Source organism: Tupaia chinensis, unplaced genomic scaffold, assembly GCF_000334495.1.
Source record: "Tupaia chinensis unplaced genomic scaffold, TupChi_1.0 Scaffold000067_1, whole genome shotgun sequence".
NCBI lineage: Eukaryota > Metazoa > Chordata > Mammalia > Scandentia > Tupaiidae > Tupaia > Tupaia belangeri.
The window spans coordinates 1,266,402-1,277,641 of record NW_006159526.1 but is presented as its reverse complement, the minus strand read 5'-3'; the positions used below and the strand labels follow the sequence as shown (position 1 = coordinate 1,277,641).

General features: G+C 40.7%; 1 pseudogene; it reads left to right on the top strand.

Moving 5' to 3' along the window:
• Window positions 1-698: 698 nt before the first annotated feature.
• LOC102478365 (ferritin light chain pseudogene) lies at window positions 699-1,625 on the top strand (annotated as a pseudogene).
• Window positions 1,626-11,240: the final 9,615 nt, after the last annotated feature.

The following is an 11,240-nucleotide window of genomic DNA, read 5'->3' as shown; positions in this document are numbered from 1 at the left end:
CATGCACGCACACACACCCAGCATGAGTTTTAAGCTGCCAGCTGTGGGATTCAAACTGTGGGAGTCCAACAATGTAACCATTATGCCATCTGCTGTTCTCATTTGTTGAGAATTTCAATGTTCCACCCTCACCATTGGACAGGTCATTTAGACAAAAAATAATTAAAGAGACATTGGAACTAAATAACATTATAACTAAATAACATTATAAACTAAATAGGCCTGACACATTTACAAAACCTCTCACTGAACAACTATAAAACAATTTTTCTCAGCCCCAAATGGAATGTTTTCAGAGACTGACCACATGATAGGGCATAAAACAAGCCTCTACAAATTTAATAGAATATAAATCATATCTAGCACCTTTGCTGACCATAATGGAATTAAACTTGAATCAAAAGAAAAAAGAGCTTTCAAAAATATGCAAGTATGTGAGAACTAAACAATGAACAAATTCAAGACTACTGAAAAAATTAAGAATGACATATTTGGCAGCATACTTGGAGGTCCTGTGGATCTGTCTCTTGGCTCAACAGTGTTTGGAGGGAACAGACCTAGGCACTCTCTTCCCGTCTTCCAAACCCCCTTCTATCTCTTCTCTAGTTGTAGCCCCTCAGACCATCTTCTTGGCCATCTCCTGCTTCTGGAACCAGCCAATACCATTTTTGAAGTCAAGTCCTACCTGCAGACCAACCATGAGCTCCCAGACTTGTCAGAATTATTCTATTGAGGTAGAGACCACTATGAACCACATAATCAGTCTGCATCTGTAGGCCTCTTAGACCTACCACTAGTTGGGCTTCTATTTCTACCAGGGGTGCTTCTTCCACCAATTGACCAAAGAAAAGTGGGAGGGCACAGAATGTCTCTTAAAGACCCAAAACCAGGGGGCCAGCAGATGGTAGCAGTTAAGGCACTGGATTCCCACATGGCCAGTTGCAGTTTGAGCCCTGGATCCAGTGGCTTGAAACTCATGCCGGGCCTGTGTGTGTGTGTGTGTGTGTGTGTGTGTGTGTGTGTGTGTGTGCACGCCTAAAATCCTAGAAGGAGAATGGAGGAGAAAGAATTGTGGCATGGTCATGCCCCCCAGGAGGTAATTTCTCACTTTCCCTCTCACTCTCTCTGTCACTCTGGCAAGCACCCCCTCTGTCCCCTTAGCAAATACATGCTTTGGGGAGCAAAAAAAAAAAAAAAAAAAGCAAAACCAGGGCGGCAGGCATGCTTTTTCCCAAAGAAGTTCGGGAGCCATCCCCGGATGACTGGAGTAAAACCCCAAATGCCATGGAAGCCACCCTAGCCCTGGAGAAGAGTCTGGACCAGGCTCTTTTGGATCTTCATATCCTGGGTTCTGCCCATCGGACCCCCCATCTCTGTGACTTCCTGGAAACCTACTTCCTAGATGAGGAGGTGAAACTCATCAAGAAGATGGGCAAACACCTGACAAGCCTCCAAAGTCTGGTGGGCTCCAGATTTGGCCGGGTAAGTATTTCTTCAAAAGGCTCACCCTAAAGCATGACTACAGGCCTCCAGAGCTCAGCAGCCTTGAGCTCCTGCATCTCCTGGTATCAGGGCTTCTGAGACTCTCCCTCCAGTCACTTGGCAGCCTTTTAACCACCCCCTAGGAGAGAACTCCTATGCCTTGGATCAAATGGAAATAAAGCTTTTTGCAAGAAAGAAAGAAAAAAAAAAGGATTGCAGCATGGCCATCCCCCCAGGGGGTGATTTCTCACTTTCTGTCTCTCTGCCTCTCTCTGTCTTTCTGGTGAGTACACATGCCCAAAAACCTCTCCAACAAAGAAAAAAGTTTATTAAAAAAAAAAAAGAAAAAGACTGATATATTTAAACTTCTCGAAATAAATAATAAAGCAAGTACAGCGCAAAATTCGGGGGTACAGCTAAAGTAGTACGAAGAGGATAATGTATATCAAGTAGCACTTGCAAGAAAAAAATAGAAAGATGGCAGATAAAAATACCTAAAGATGCATCTCTCAGAAAAGCAAGTACAAAAACAAAAGTACTGGGAACCAGCAGTTAGCGTAATGGCTATGTTGCTGGACTCCCACGTAGTCGACCGCGGTTCGAGTCCCGGACCCGGTGGCTTAGAACTCACGCCAGGTGCGTGTGCATGCGTGCCCAAGATCCAGAGAGGAGAATGGAGGAGAAGGGATTGCGGCGTGACCATCCCCCTTGGGGGGTGATTTCTCGCTTTCTGTCTCTATGTCTCTCTCTGTCTGGCGAGCGTACGCGCCCTATAGCGAAAAACCTCTCAAAAAAAAAAAGTACTAAAAGTAAATAAATAATGATGATGAGAGCAGATATAAATGAAACAGAGAATAAAATAATTTAAAAATTAATTAACCAAAAAGCTGGTTTTCTAAGAGGATAAACAAAACTGACAAATCATTAGCCAGACTAAGAAAAATAGAAAAATGACTCTAATAAATAAATCAGAAGTGAAAAAGATGATATTCCAACAGATATCACAGAAATACAAAAGATCATTAAAGAATACTATAAGTGATGAAACATTAGCAAATTGGAAAACCTAGAAGAGATGGACGAATTTCTGGACACGTACACTATGCCTAGGTTGAATCAAGAATAAGCTGAAAGTCTGAATAGACTAATAACAAGAAACGCGATAGAGTCAGTAATAAGTAGTTTCCCAACAAAGAAAAGCCCAGGTCCAGATGACTTTACTGCTGAATTCCACAAAGCCGTTAAAATTAACACTAAATTCTCCTCAAACTATTTCTAATGATCTAAATGAAAGAAATGCTCACAAACTCATCTTATGAAGCCACCATCTTGATAACAAAAGCAGACGAAGATACACTGAAAACGAAAAAACTGCAGACCAATAAACCTAATGAATAGAGATGCAAAAATCCTAAACAAAATACTAATAAATCAAACCCAACAGCACTTCATATATATATATATCACAACTAAGGAGGCTTTGTCCCAGGAATGCAAGGATAGTTCAACATGTACAAAAATTTTAAAAGATGTCATACAACACATTAACGGAGAAAGATAAAAATCATGGGATCATATCAACTGATGCAGAAAAAGCACTTGATAAAATACAACATCCATTCATAATTAAGACTATCAACAAGATGAATATAAAAGGTACATTGTTAACACAAAAAAAAGTATGTATGACAAACCCATACTAACGACATACTGAATGGAGAAAAGTTGAATGCTTTCCCACTAAAAATTGGAACAAGAGAGACCAGCAGTTGGCGTAATGGCTGTGTTGCTGGACTCCCATGCAGTCAACTGTGGTTCAAGTCCTGGACCCGGTGGCTTAAACTAATGCCAATCATGTGTGTGTGCATGCCCAAGATCCCAAGAGGAGAATGGAGGAGAAGGGATTGCGACCATCCCCACTAGGGAGTGATTTCTCACTTTCTGTCTCTGTTTCTCTCTGTCTCTACGGCAAGTGCACATGCCCTATAGCAAAATCCCTCCAAAAAAAAAAAAAAAAGAATCACACCAGGGGACCAGAAGATAGCATAATGGTTACATCGCTGGACTCTCACACAGTCAACTGCAGTTCAGGTCCCAGACCTGGCAGCTTAAAACTCACTCTGGGTTCATGTGCATGCACAACCAAAATCCAGAGAGAAGGGAGAAGGGATTGCAGCATGAACATCACCCCTGGGTGGGCGGGGGGGGGGGGCGATGTCGCGCTTCTCGTCTCTCTGTCTCTCTCCCTCCAGTAAGCACACACACCCTATAACAAAAATCTCCCTCAAAAAAAAATTTTAAAAATCACAAAATTTAAAAAATGTGTGAGTGCATGCATGCCTAAAATCCTAAGCAGATACGGTTGGAGAAGGGACTGCAGTGTAGTCACTCCCCACTTGGGGTGATTTTTCTTATTTTCTCTGTCTCTCTGTCTTGTCTCTGGAGAGCACATGCACACTATAGCAAAAAATTTTAAAAAGAAAGAAAAGGAGAAATAAAAAGAGAGAATGAAAGAGAAAGAGAGAAAAAAGAAAGAAAGAAAGGAAGAAGGAAGAAAGGAAGGAAGGAAGGAAGGAAGGGGAAAAATCTTAAATAATTTACAAAAAAATTCCTAGGGGGCTGGCAAGTGGCATGGGGTTGGGGTGCTGGGCTCTCACATGGCTGACTGATTTGAGTCTCAACCCTGAAGGCTTGCTTTCTCACTTTCCTTCTCCCTCTCAGTCTCTCTCTGGTCAAACTAAAAAATAATAATGAGGGACCAACAGATAGTGTAATGGCTATATCACTGAACTCCCACATAGTTGATCATGGTTCAAGTCCTGGACTCAGCAGCTTAAACTCAAGTCAGGCACATATGTGTGTATGCCCAAAACACCGAGAGGAGAATGGAGGAGATGGGATTGTGGGATGGCTATCCCCTGAGGGGTGATTTCTCACTTTCTGTCTCTGTCTCTCCAGTGACCACACATGCCCTATAGCAAAAATCTCTCTTAAAAAAAAAAAAAAAGAAGAAGAAGAAAGAAAGAATAATGATAAATAAAATTAAATAAATAATTATTTTTTTGAGAGGGAACTAACAAATTTTATTTCAGCTTTTTCTTTCTTTTTTAACTCATTTTATACATTCAATCACTATACATCACAACAGCTTAAAATGAATTTTCCCAGCATAAATACACTGCACACCAGTCCAGTTAAAGATAGTATCATGCACATTATCATCAACAGACAATCCTCCACTTCTGTGTCCCTTACATGTCTTGCCTCTCTATTTCTAAAAGTGATAAATAAATTCAATAAAGTCACAGGATACAAAATCAACATATGAAAATCTATAGCTTTTCGGGACCAACAGGTGGCATGGTGGTTAAGGGTGCTGGACTCCTAAAGGCCAACCACGATTTGAGACCCAGACCTCATGGCTTTCTCTCTCTCTCTCTCTCTCTCTCTCTCTCTCTTTTTCTCTCTCTCTCTCCCTCCCTCCCTCCCTCTCTTCCTCCCTCCCTCCTTCCCTCTCTAGTCAAATTAAAATAAATAAATAAATTTAAATAGTAAAATACTTCTCTAAAAAAAATCTGCAGCTTCTTTTTATACCATAATGAATGGACTGAAGCAGAATTAAAGAAAGTGATCCATTTACAATAGCCACACACGTAGGAATAAATCCAACCAAAAAGGTTGAAGATCTCCACACCTATGAAAAACTGAAGAAAGAAATAGAGAAATATACAAACGGAAAAAAAAGGAAAGACATTCCTTGTTCTTAGATTGGAAGAATCAATATAATTAAAATATCAATACCGAGCTAGCTGGCGGCATAGTGATTAAGGTAGCTGGACCCCACATGGTTGTGCAGTTCGAGTTCTGGACTCAGTGACTAGAAAAAAGGTTGGAGAGGACCAGCAGTTGGTGCAATGGCTATGTTGCTGGACTCCCATGTAGCCAACCTCAGTTTGAGTCCTGGACCCAGTGGCTTAAACTCATGCCTGGTGCGTGTGCATGTGTGCCCAAGATCCAGAGAGGAGACTGGAGGAGAAGGGATTGTGGTGTGGCCAACCCCCTGAGGGGTGATTTCTCACTTTCTGTCTCTCTGTCTCTCTATCTTTCTGGCAAGCACACACACCCTTTAGCAAAAACCTCTCCAAAAAGAAAAAAGAAAAAGAAAAATAGGCTGAATACATGTGCATGCATGCCAAAAATCCCAAAAAGAAAATGGAAGAGAAGTCACTGCACAGCAGCCATGTCCCCTGGGGGTTGTTTCCTCACTTTTGCTCTCTCCATCTGCTTCTCTCTGGCAAGTGTCACATGCCTTATAGCAAAATAAAAATTTTTTTAAGTCAATGCCCAAGTTAATTTACAAATTTGACTCAATGCCTATCAAAATACCAGCAACATTCTTTACAGAAAGAGAAAAAATAATCATAAATTTTCTCTAGAACCACAGAAGGCTCCAGTATTGCCAAGGCAATACTGAACAAAAAGAATAAAGTTGAAGGCATCTCATTATTTACTTTCAAAGTATATTACAAAATCACAATAATCAAAATAGCATGGCACTGACACAAAAGCAGACACACAGACCTAATGGAACAGAACAGAGAATCCGGAAATAAACCCAACAACATGCAGCCAACTGCTTTTTAACAACGAACATGAGATAATCCAGTGGAAAAAAAGGAAGTCTTTTCAACAAATAGTGCTGGGAAGACTAGATATCCACTTGCACAAAAATAAAACCAGACCTCTGTCTCTCACCATTAACAAAAATCAACTCAAAATGGATTAATGATATAAATGGAGACCCCCAAAGTATAAAACTACTTGAGGGAAACACAGGAGAAACACTTGAAAACACTGAAGTAGGCAAAGGTTTCTTCAATAAGCCCTCTAAAGCACCAACACCACCACCCAAAATAGACAAGTGGGATTGCATCAAGCTAAAAGCTTCTGCACACCAAAGGAAACAATAAATAGCATAAAGAGACGACCCACAGAATAGAAGAAAACATTTGCTAATTATACTTGAGCTGAGGGGTGGATAACCAGAAAATACAGGGAACTCAAGTAACATACCTGCAAAAAAAAAGAAAAAAAAAAACAAAAACACAAAAACAAAAAACTAATCATCTGATTTTTTTTTAATGGGCATTCGATTTGAACAAACAACTCTCAAAGGAATACATAGAAATGGCTAAAAAGGCGGCATAGTGATTAAGGTAGCTGGACCCCACATGGTTGTGCAGTTCGAGTTCTGGACTCAGTGACTAGAAAAAAGGTTGGAGAGGACCAGCAGTTGGTGCAATGGCTATGTTGCTGGACTCCCATGTAGCCAACCTCAGTTTGAGTCCTGGACCCAGTGGCTTAAACTCATGCCTGGTGCGTGTGCATGTGTGCCCAAGATCCAGAGAGGAGACTGGAGGAGAAGGGATTGTGGTGTGGCCAACCCCCTGAGGGGTGATTTCTCACTTTCTGTCTCTCTGTCTCTCTATCTTTCTGGCAAGCACACACACCCTTTAGCAAAAACCTCTCCAAAAAGAAAAAAGAAAAAGAAAAATAGGCTGAATACATGTGCATGCATGCCAAAAATCCCAAAAAGAAAATGGAAGAGAAGTCACTGCAGCACAGCCATATCCCCTGGGGGTTGTTTCCTCACTTTTGCTCTCTCCATCTGCTTCTCTCTGGCAAGTGTCACATGCCTTATAGCAAAATAAAAATTTTTTTAAGTCAATGCCCAAGTTAATTTACAAATTTGACTCAATGCCTATCAAAATACCAGCAACATTCTTTACAGAAAGAGAAAAAATAATCATAAATTTTCTCTAGAACCACAGAAGGCTCCAGTATTGCCAAGGCAATACTGAACAAAAAGAATAAAGTTGAAGGCATCTCATTATTTACTTTCAAAGTATATTACAAAATCACAATAATCAAAATAGCATGGCACTGACACAAAAGCAGACACACAGACCTAATGGAACAGAACAGAGAATCCGGAAATAAACCCAACAACATGCAGCCAACTGCTTTTTAACAACGAACATGAGATAATCCAGTGGAAAAAAAGGAAGTCTTTTCAACAAATAGTGCTGGGAAGACTAGATATCCACTTGCACAAAAATAAAACCAGACCTCTGTCTCTCACCATTAACAAAAATCAACTCAAAATGGATTAATGATATAAATGGAGACCCCCAAAGTATAAAACTACTTGAGGGAAACACAGGAGAAACACTTGAAAACACTGAAGTAGGCAAAGGTTTCTTCAATAAGCCCTCTAAAGCACCAACACCACCACCCAAAATAGACAAGTGGGATTGCATCAAGCTAAAAGCTTCTGCACACCAAAGGAAACAATAAATAGCATAAAGAGACGACCCACAGAATAGAAGAAAACATTTGCTAATTATACTTGAGCTGAGGGGTGGATAACCAGAAAATACAGGGAACTCAAGTAACATACCTGCAAAAAAAAAGAAAAAAAAAAACAAAAACACAAAAACAAAAAACTAATCATCTGATTTTTTTTTAATGGGCATTCGATTTGAACAAACAACTCTCAAAGGAATACATAGAAATGGCTAAAAAGCATATGAGAAAAATATTCAACATTTCTTAGCATAAGGGAAATGGAATTCGGGGAACCAGCAGTTAGCGTAATGGTTATGTCGCTGGACTCTCATGTAGTCGACCGCGGTTCGAGTCCCGGATCCGGTGGCTTAAAACTCACACCGGGCGCGTGTGCGTGCATGCCCAAGATCCTGAGAGGAGAATGGAGGAGAAGGGATTGCGGTGTGACCATCCCCCCTGGGGGGTGATTTCTCGCTTTCTGTCTCTCTGTCTCTCTCTGTCTGTCTGGCAAGCGCACGCGCCCTATAGCAAAAACCTCTCAAAAAAAAAAAAAAAAAAAGGGAAATGGAATTCAAAACCACAATAAGTTATCACCTAACCGCAGACAGAATGGCAGAATGGCTATGAGAGAGAGAGAGAGAGAGAGAGATAGAGAAGAAAGAAAGAAAGAAAGTAAAAAGAGAGAGAGAAAGAAAGAAAGAGAGAGAGAGAGAAAGAAAACAAAGAACAAGTGCAGATGAGATAATGGAGAAAAGGGAACCTCATGCACTTTAGAGAGCACCAGAATGAAACCCGAGCTTCTCACAGGGCATTGGCTTCCTCAGGAGCGATGTCCAGCACATACTATCATGGCTGAGCCCAAGAGAATTTTTAAAAAGTGAGAAATTCGGGGAGCAAGCCAGGGGCAGTTAAGGCAGCTGGATTCCACATGGCTGACTGTGTGGTGGAGTCCTGGACCTGGCGGCTTAGAAAATACACCATGGGCTTGTGTACATGCCCAAAGTTCATAGAAGAGAATAGAGGAGAAAGGATTACAGTGTGGCCGTACTTCCAGGAGGTGCTTTCTCACTTTCTCTCTCTCTCTCTCTCTCTCTCTCTCTCTGGAGAGCACACACACTTTGTAGCAATTTTTTCCCCATCATTAATATTCATTGAGCATTTACAGTGTACTAGGCACAATAGAATATACAGAAAACATTGTCCCTGCTCTTGAGGAGCTTACATTCTAAAAGAAAAAAAAAAAATACATCTCTTTTAAAATGGCATTTTGGTTTGGTGTTTTCTGCAAAGTACTGAGAAAATATTCTGCAGGGTGAGCTTTGGGGATAACTTAGCCCCATCATTATGTAGAGAATACGGGAAGAGGAAGGATTTTAAAGGCAGACAATGACAGACCATTCAGGATAGTAGGGCTTACAGGGAGGTAAGCACAATCTCATCAACTAAGGAGAGATTTGCTGCAGTAAGTAGGACGGGGAAATAGTTCGTGGGATGCAGGCAAGGGATACCTTAGACACTGAGTGGAGCCAGAAAGCTCATGCGGCTGCTTTCCAAGTACAACGCCACCAAGTAGGAATGGTTGGTAACAAGACAGAAGTCTAAAAAAGGAAGGTAATTTTGTGCACCTGACAAATAGAAAGAATAAACTATCAAAATTGAAGGCAGGCTATAAGAATATCAAGAAATCCTTAAAAACAAATGTAATTTGGAAGCACAAAACTTATAGTTAATGCTACCCAGTGTCATGATGGGCCAAGAACATTGTGGCTTCCTAAGTTGGAAAATGCCATATACCAAATTTTATTTTATTTATTTATTTTTTTTTTTGGGGGGGAGAGGTTTTTTGCTATAGGGCGCGTGCACTCGCCAGACAGACAGAGAGAGACGGAGAGACAGAAAACGAGAAATCATCCCGCAGTGGGATGGCCATGCCGCAATCCCTTCTCCTCCATTCTCCTCTCGGGACCTTGGGCACACATGCACACGCGCCCGGCGTGAGTTTTAAGCCACCAGGTCCGGGATGCGAACCGCGGTCGACTACATGGGAGTCCAGCGATATAACCATTACGCTAACTGCTGGTCCCACATATACCAAATTTTAAATGGAACAACACATTATTTTTTTCCAATCAATCTACCCCTCCCCCAGAAAAATTATCAATTCCATATTTTTGAGGGGGGGATGGAGAGAGAGGGGAATATGAGACTTGGTTGGGAACAATAGTTGTACTAGCAGTATTGTTATGATAAACTTTGTATTTAAACTTGATAAAAAGCCCATTAGCTGCCAAGAGGGAACAAGGAATAAATTTCCAAAAATGTACAATTTCTTTTAGAGAAGTTTTAAAACCAAAGACTAATTTACATGAAAAGCTGTAGAGAAAGTAGTTGAAAAGTCCATTCATAGAACTTTCATCCCACTTACCTGAACATGAACTTAATACGCATGTTCTTAACAATTATGTTTGGATTGTTCGTGAAAATTTCATAAGACATTAAACAAAGCTAGCCGTCATCTCTAGTAACAGTAATTCTCTGTTAATTATTTTTACAGCACATGCATGTTAGTCAAGAATCAAAAAAAAATCACAAAAGCAAAAAACCTTTAAAAAGTGAAATACCTGGGTTGTTTTACTGCTGTGTATGTATCATATACATGAAATAATTGATATCAAGCAATTCATTTTACTGCATCTTTACTTTTACATTTGTTCTTCGGTTGCCTAAAACACTTAAATACAAATAAAATGAATGTAGTAAAAATAATGAACGCAAACAGCAGGTAACTTTACAAATAATGGAATGTGAACCGTTTCTGCACTTATCCAGAGTAAAATGGGTCACAACTTTGTCTAAAAGAACATTTCTTTTTTTTTTTTTTTTTTGGAGAGGTTTTTGTTATAGGGTGCATGCACTCGCCAGACAGACAGAGAGAGACAGAGAGATAGAAAGCGAGAAATCACCCCCCAGGGGGGATGGCCACGCCGCAATCCCTTCTCCTCCATTCTCCTCTCGGGGTCTTGGGCATGCATGCACACACGCCCGGCGTGAGTTTAAGCCACTGTGTCCGGGACTTGAACCATGGTCGACTACATGGGAGTTCAGCGACATAGCCATTACGCTAACTGCTGGTCCCTAAAAGAACATTTCTAAGTTGTAGTTAAAGGTGTGCACACTGACACTGAGAATTCCACAGGTACACACGCCTCAGCTGCAGTACCCGCGGGATGTCTGTTTCTATACAGCCTTCTAAGTGCTCCCAAACCTTAAAGTACCCACAACAACTTTGCCTGTGACCGGAACCAAATACCCCTTTTAATCTCCACCAGAAAAAAAAAAAAATATGTAGGCAGTTTTCTTTGCTTAGACATGGAGGCAGGTTTTTTTCTTTTTTCTTTTTTTTTTTTTTT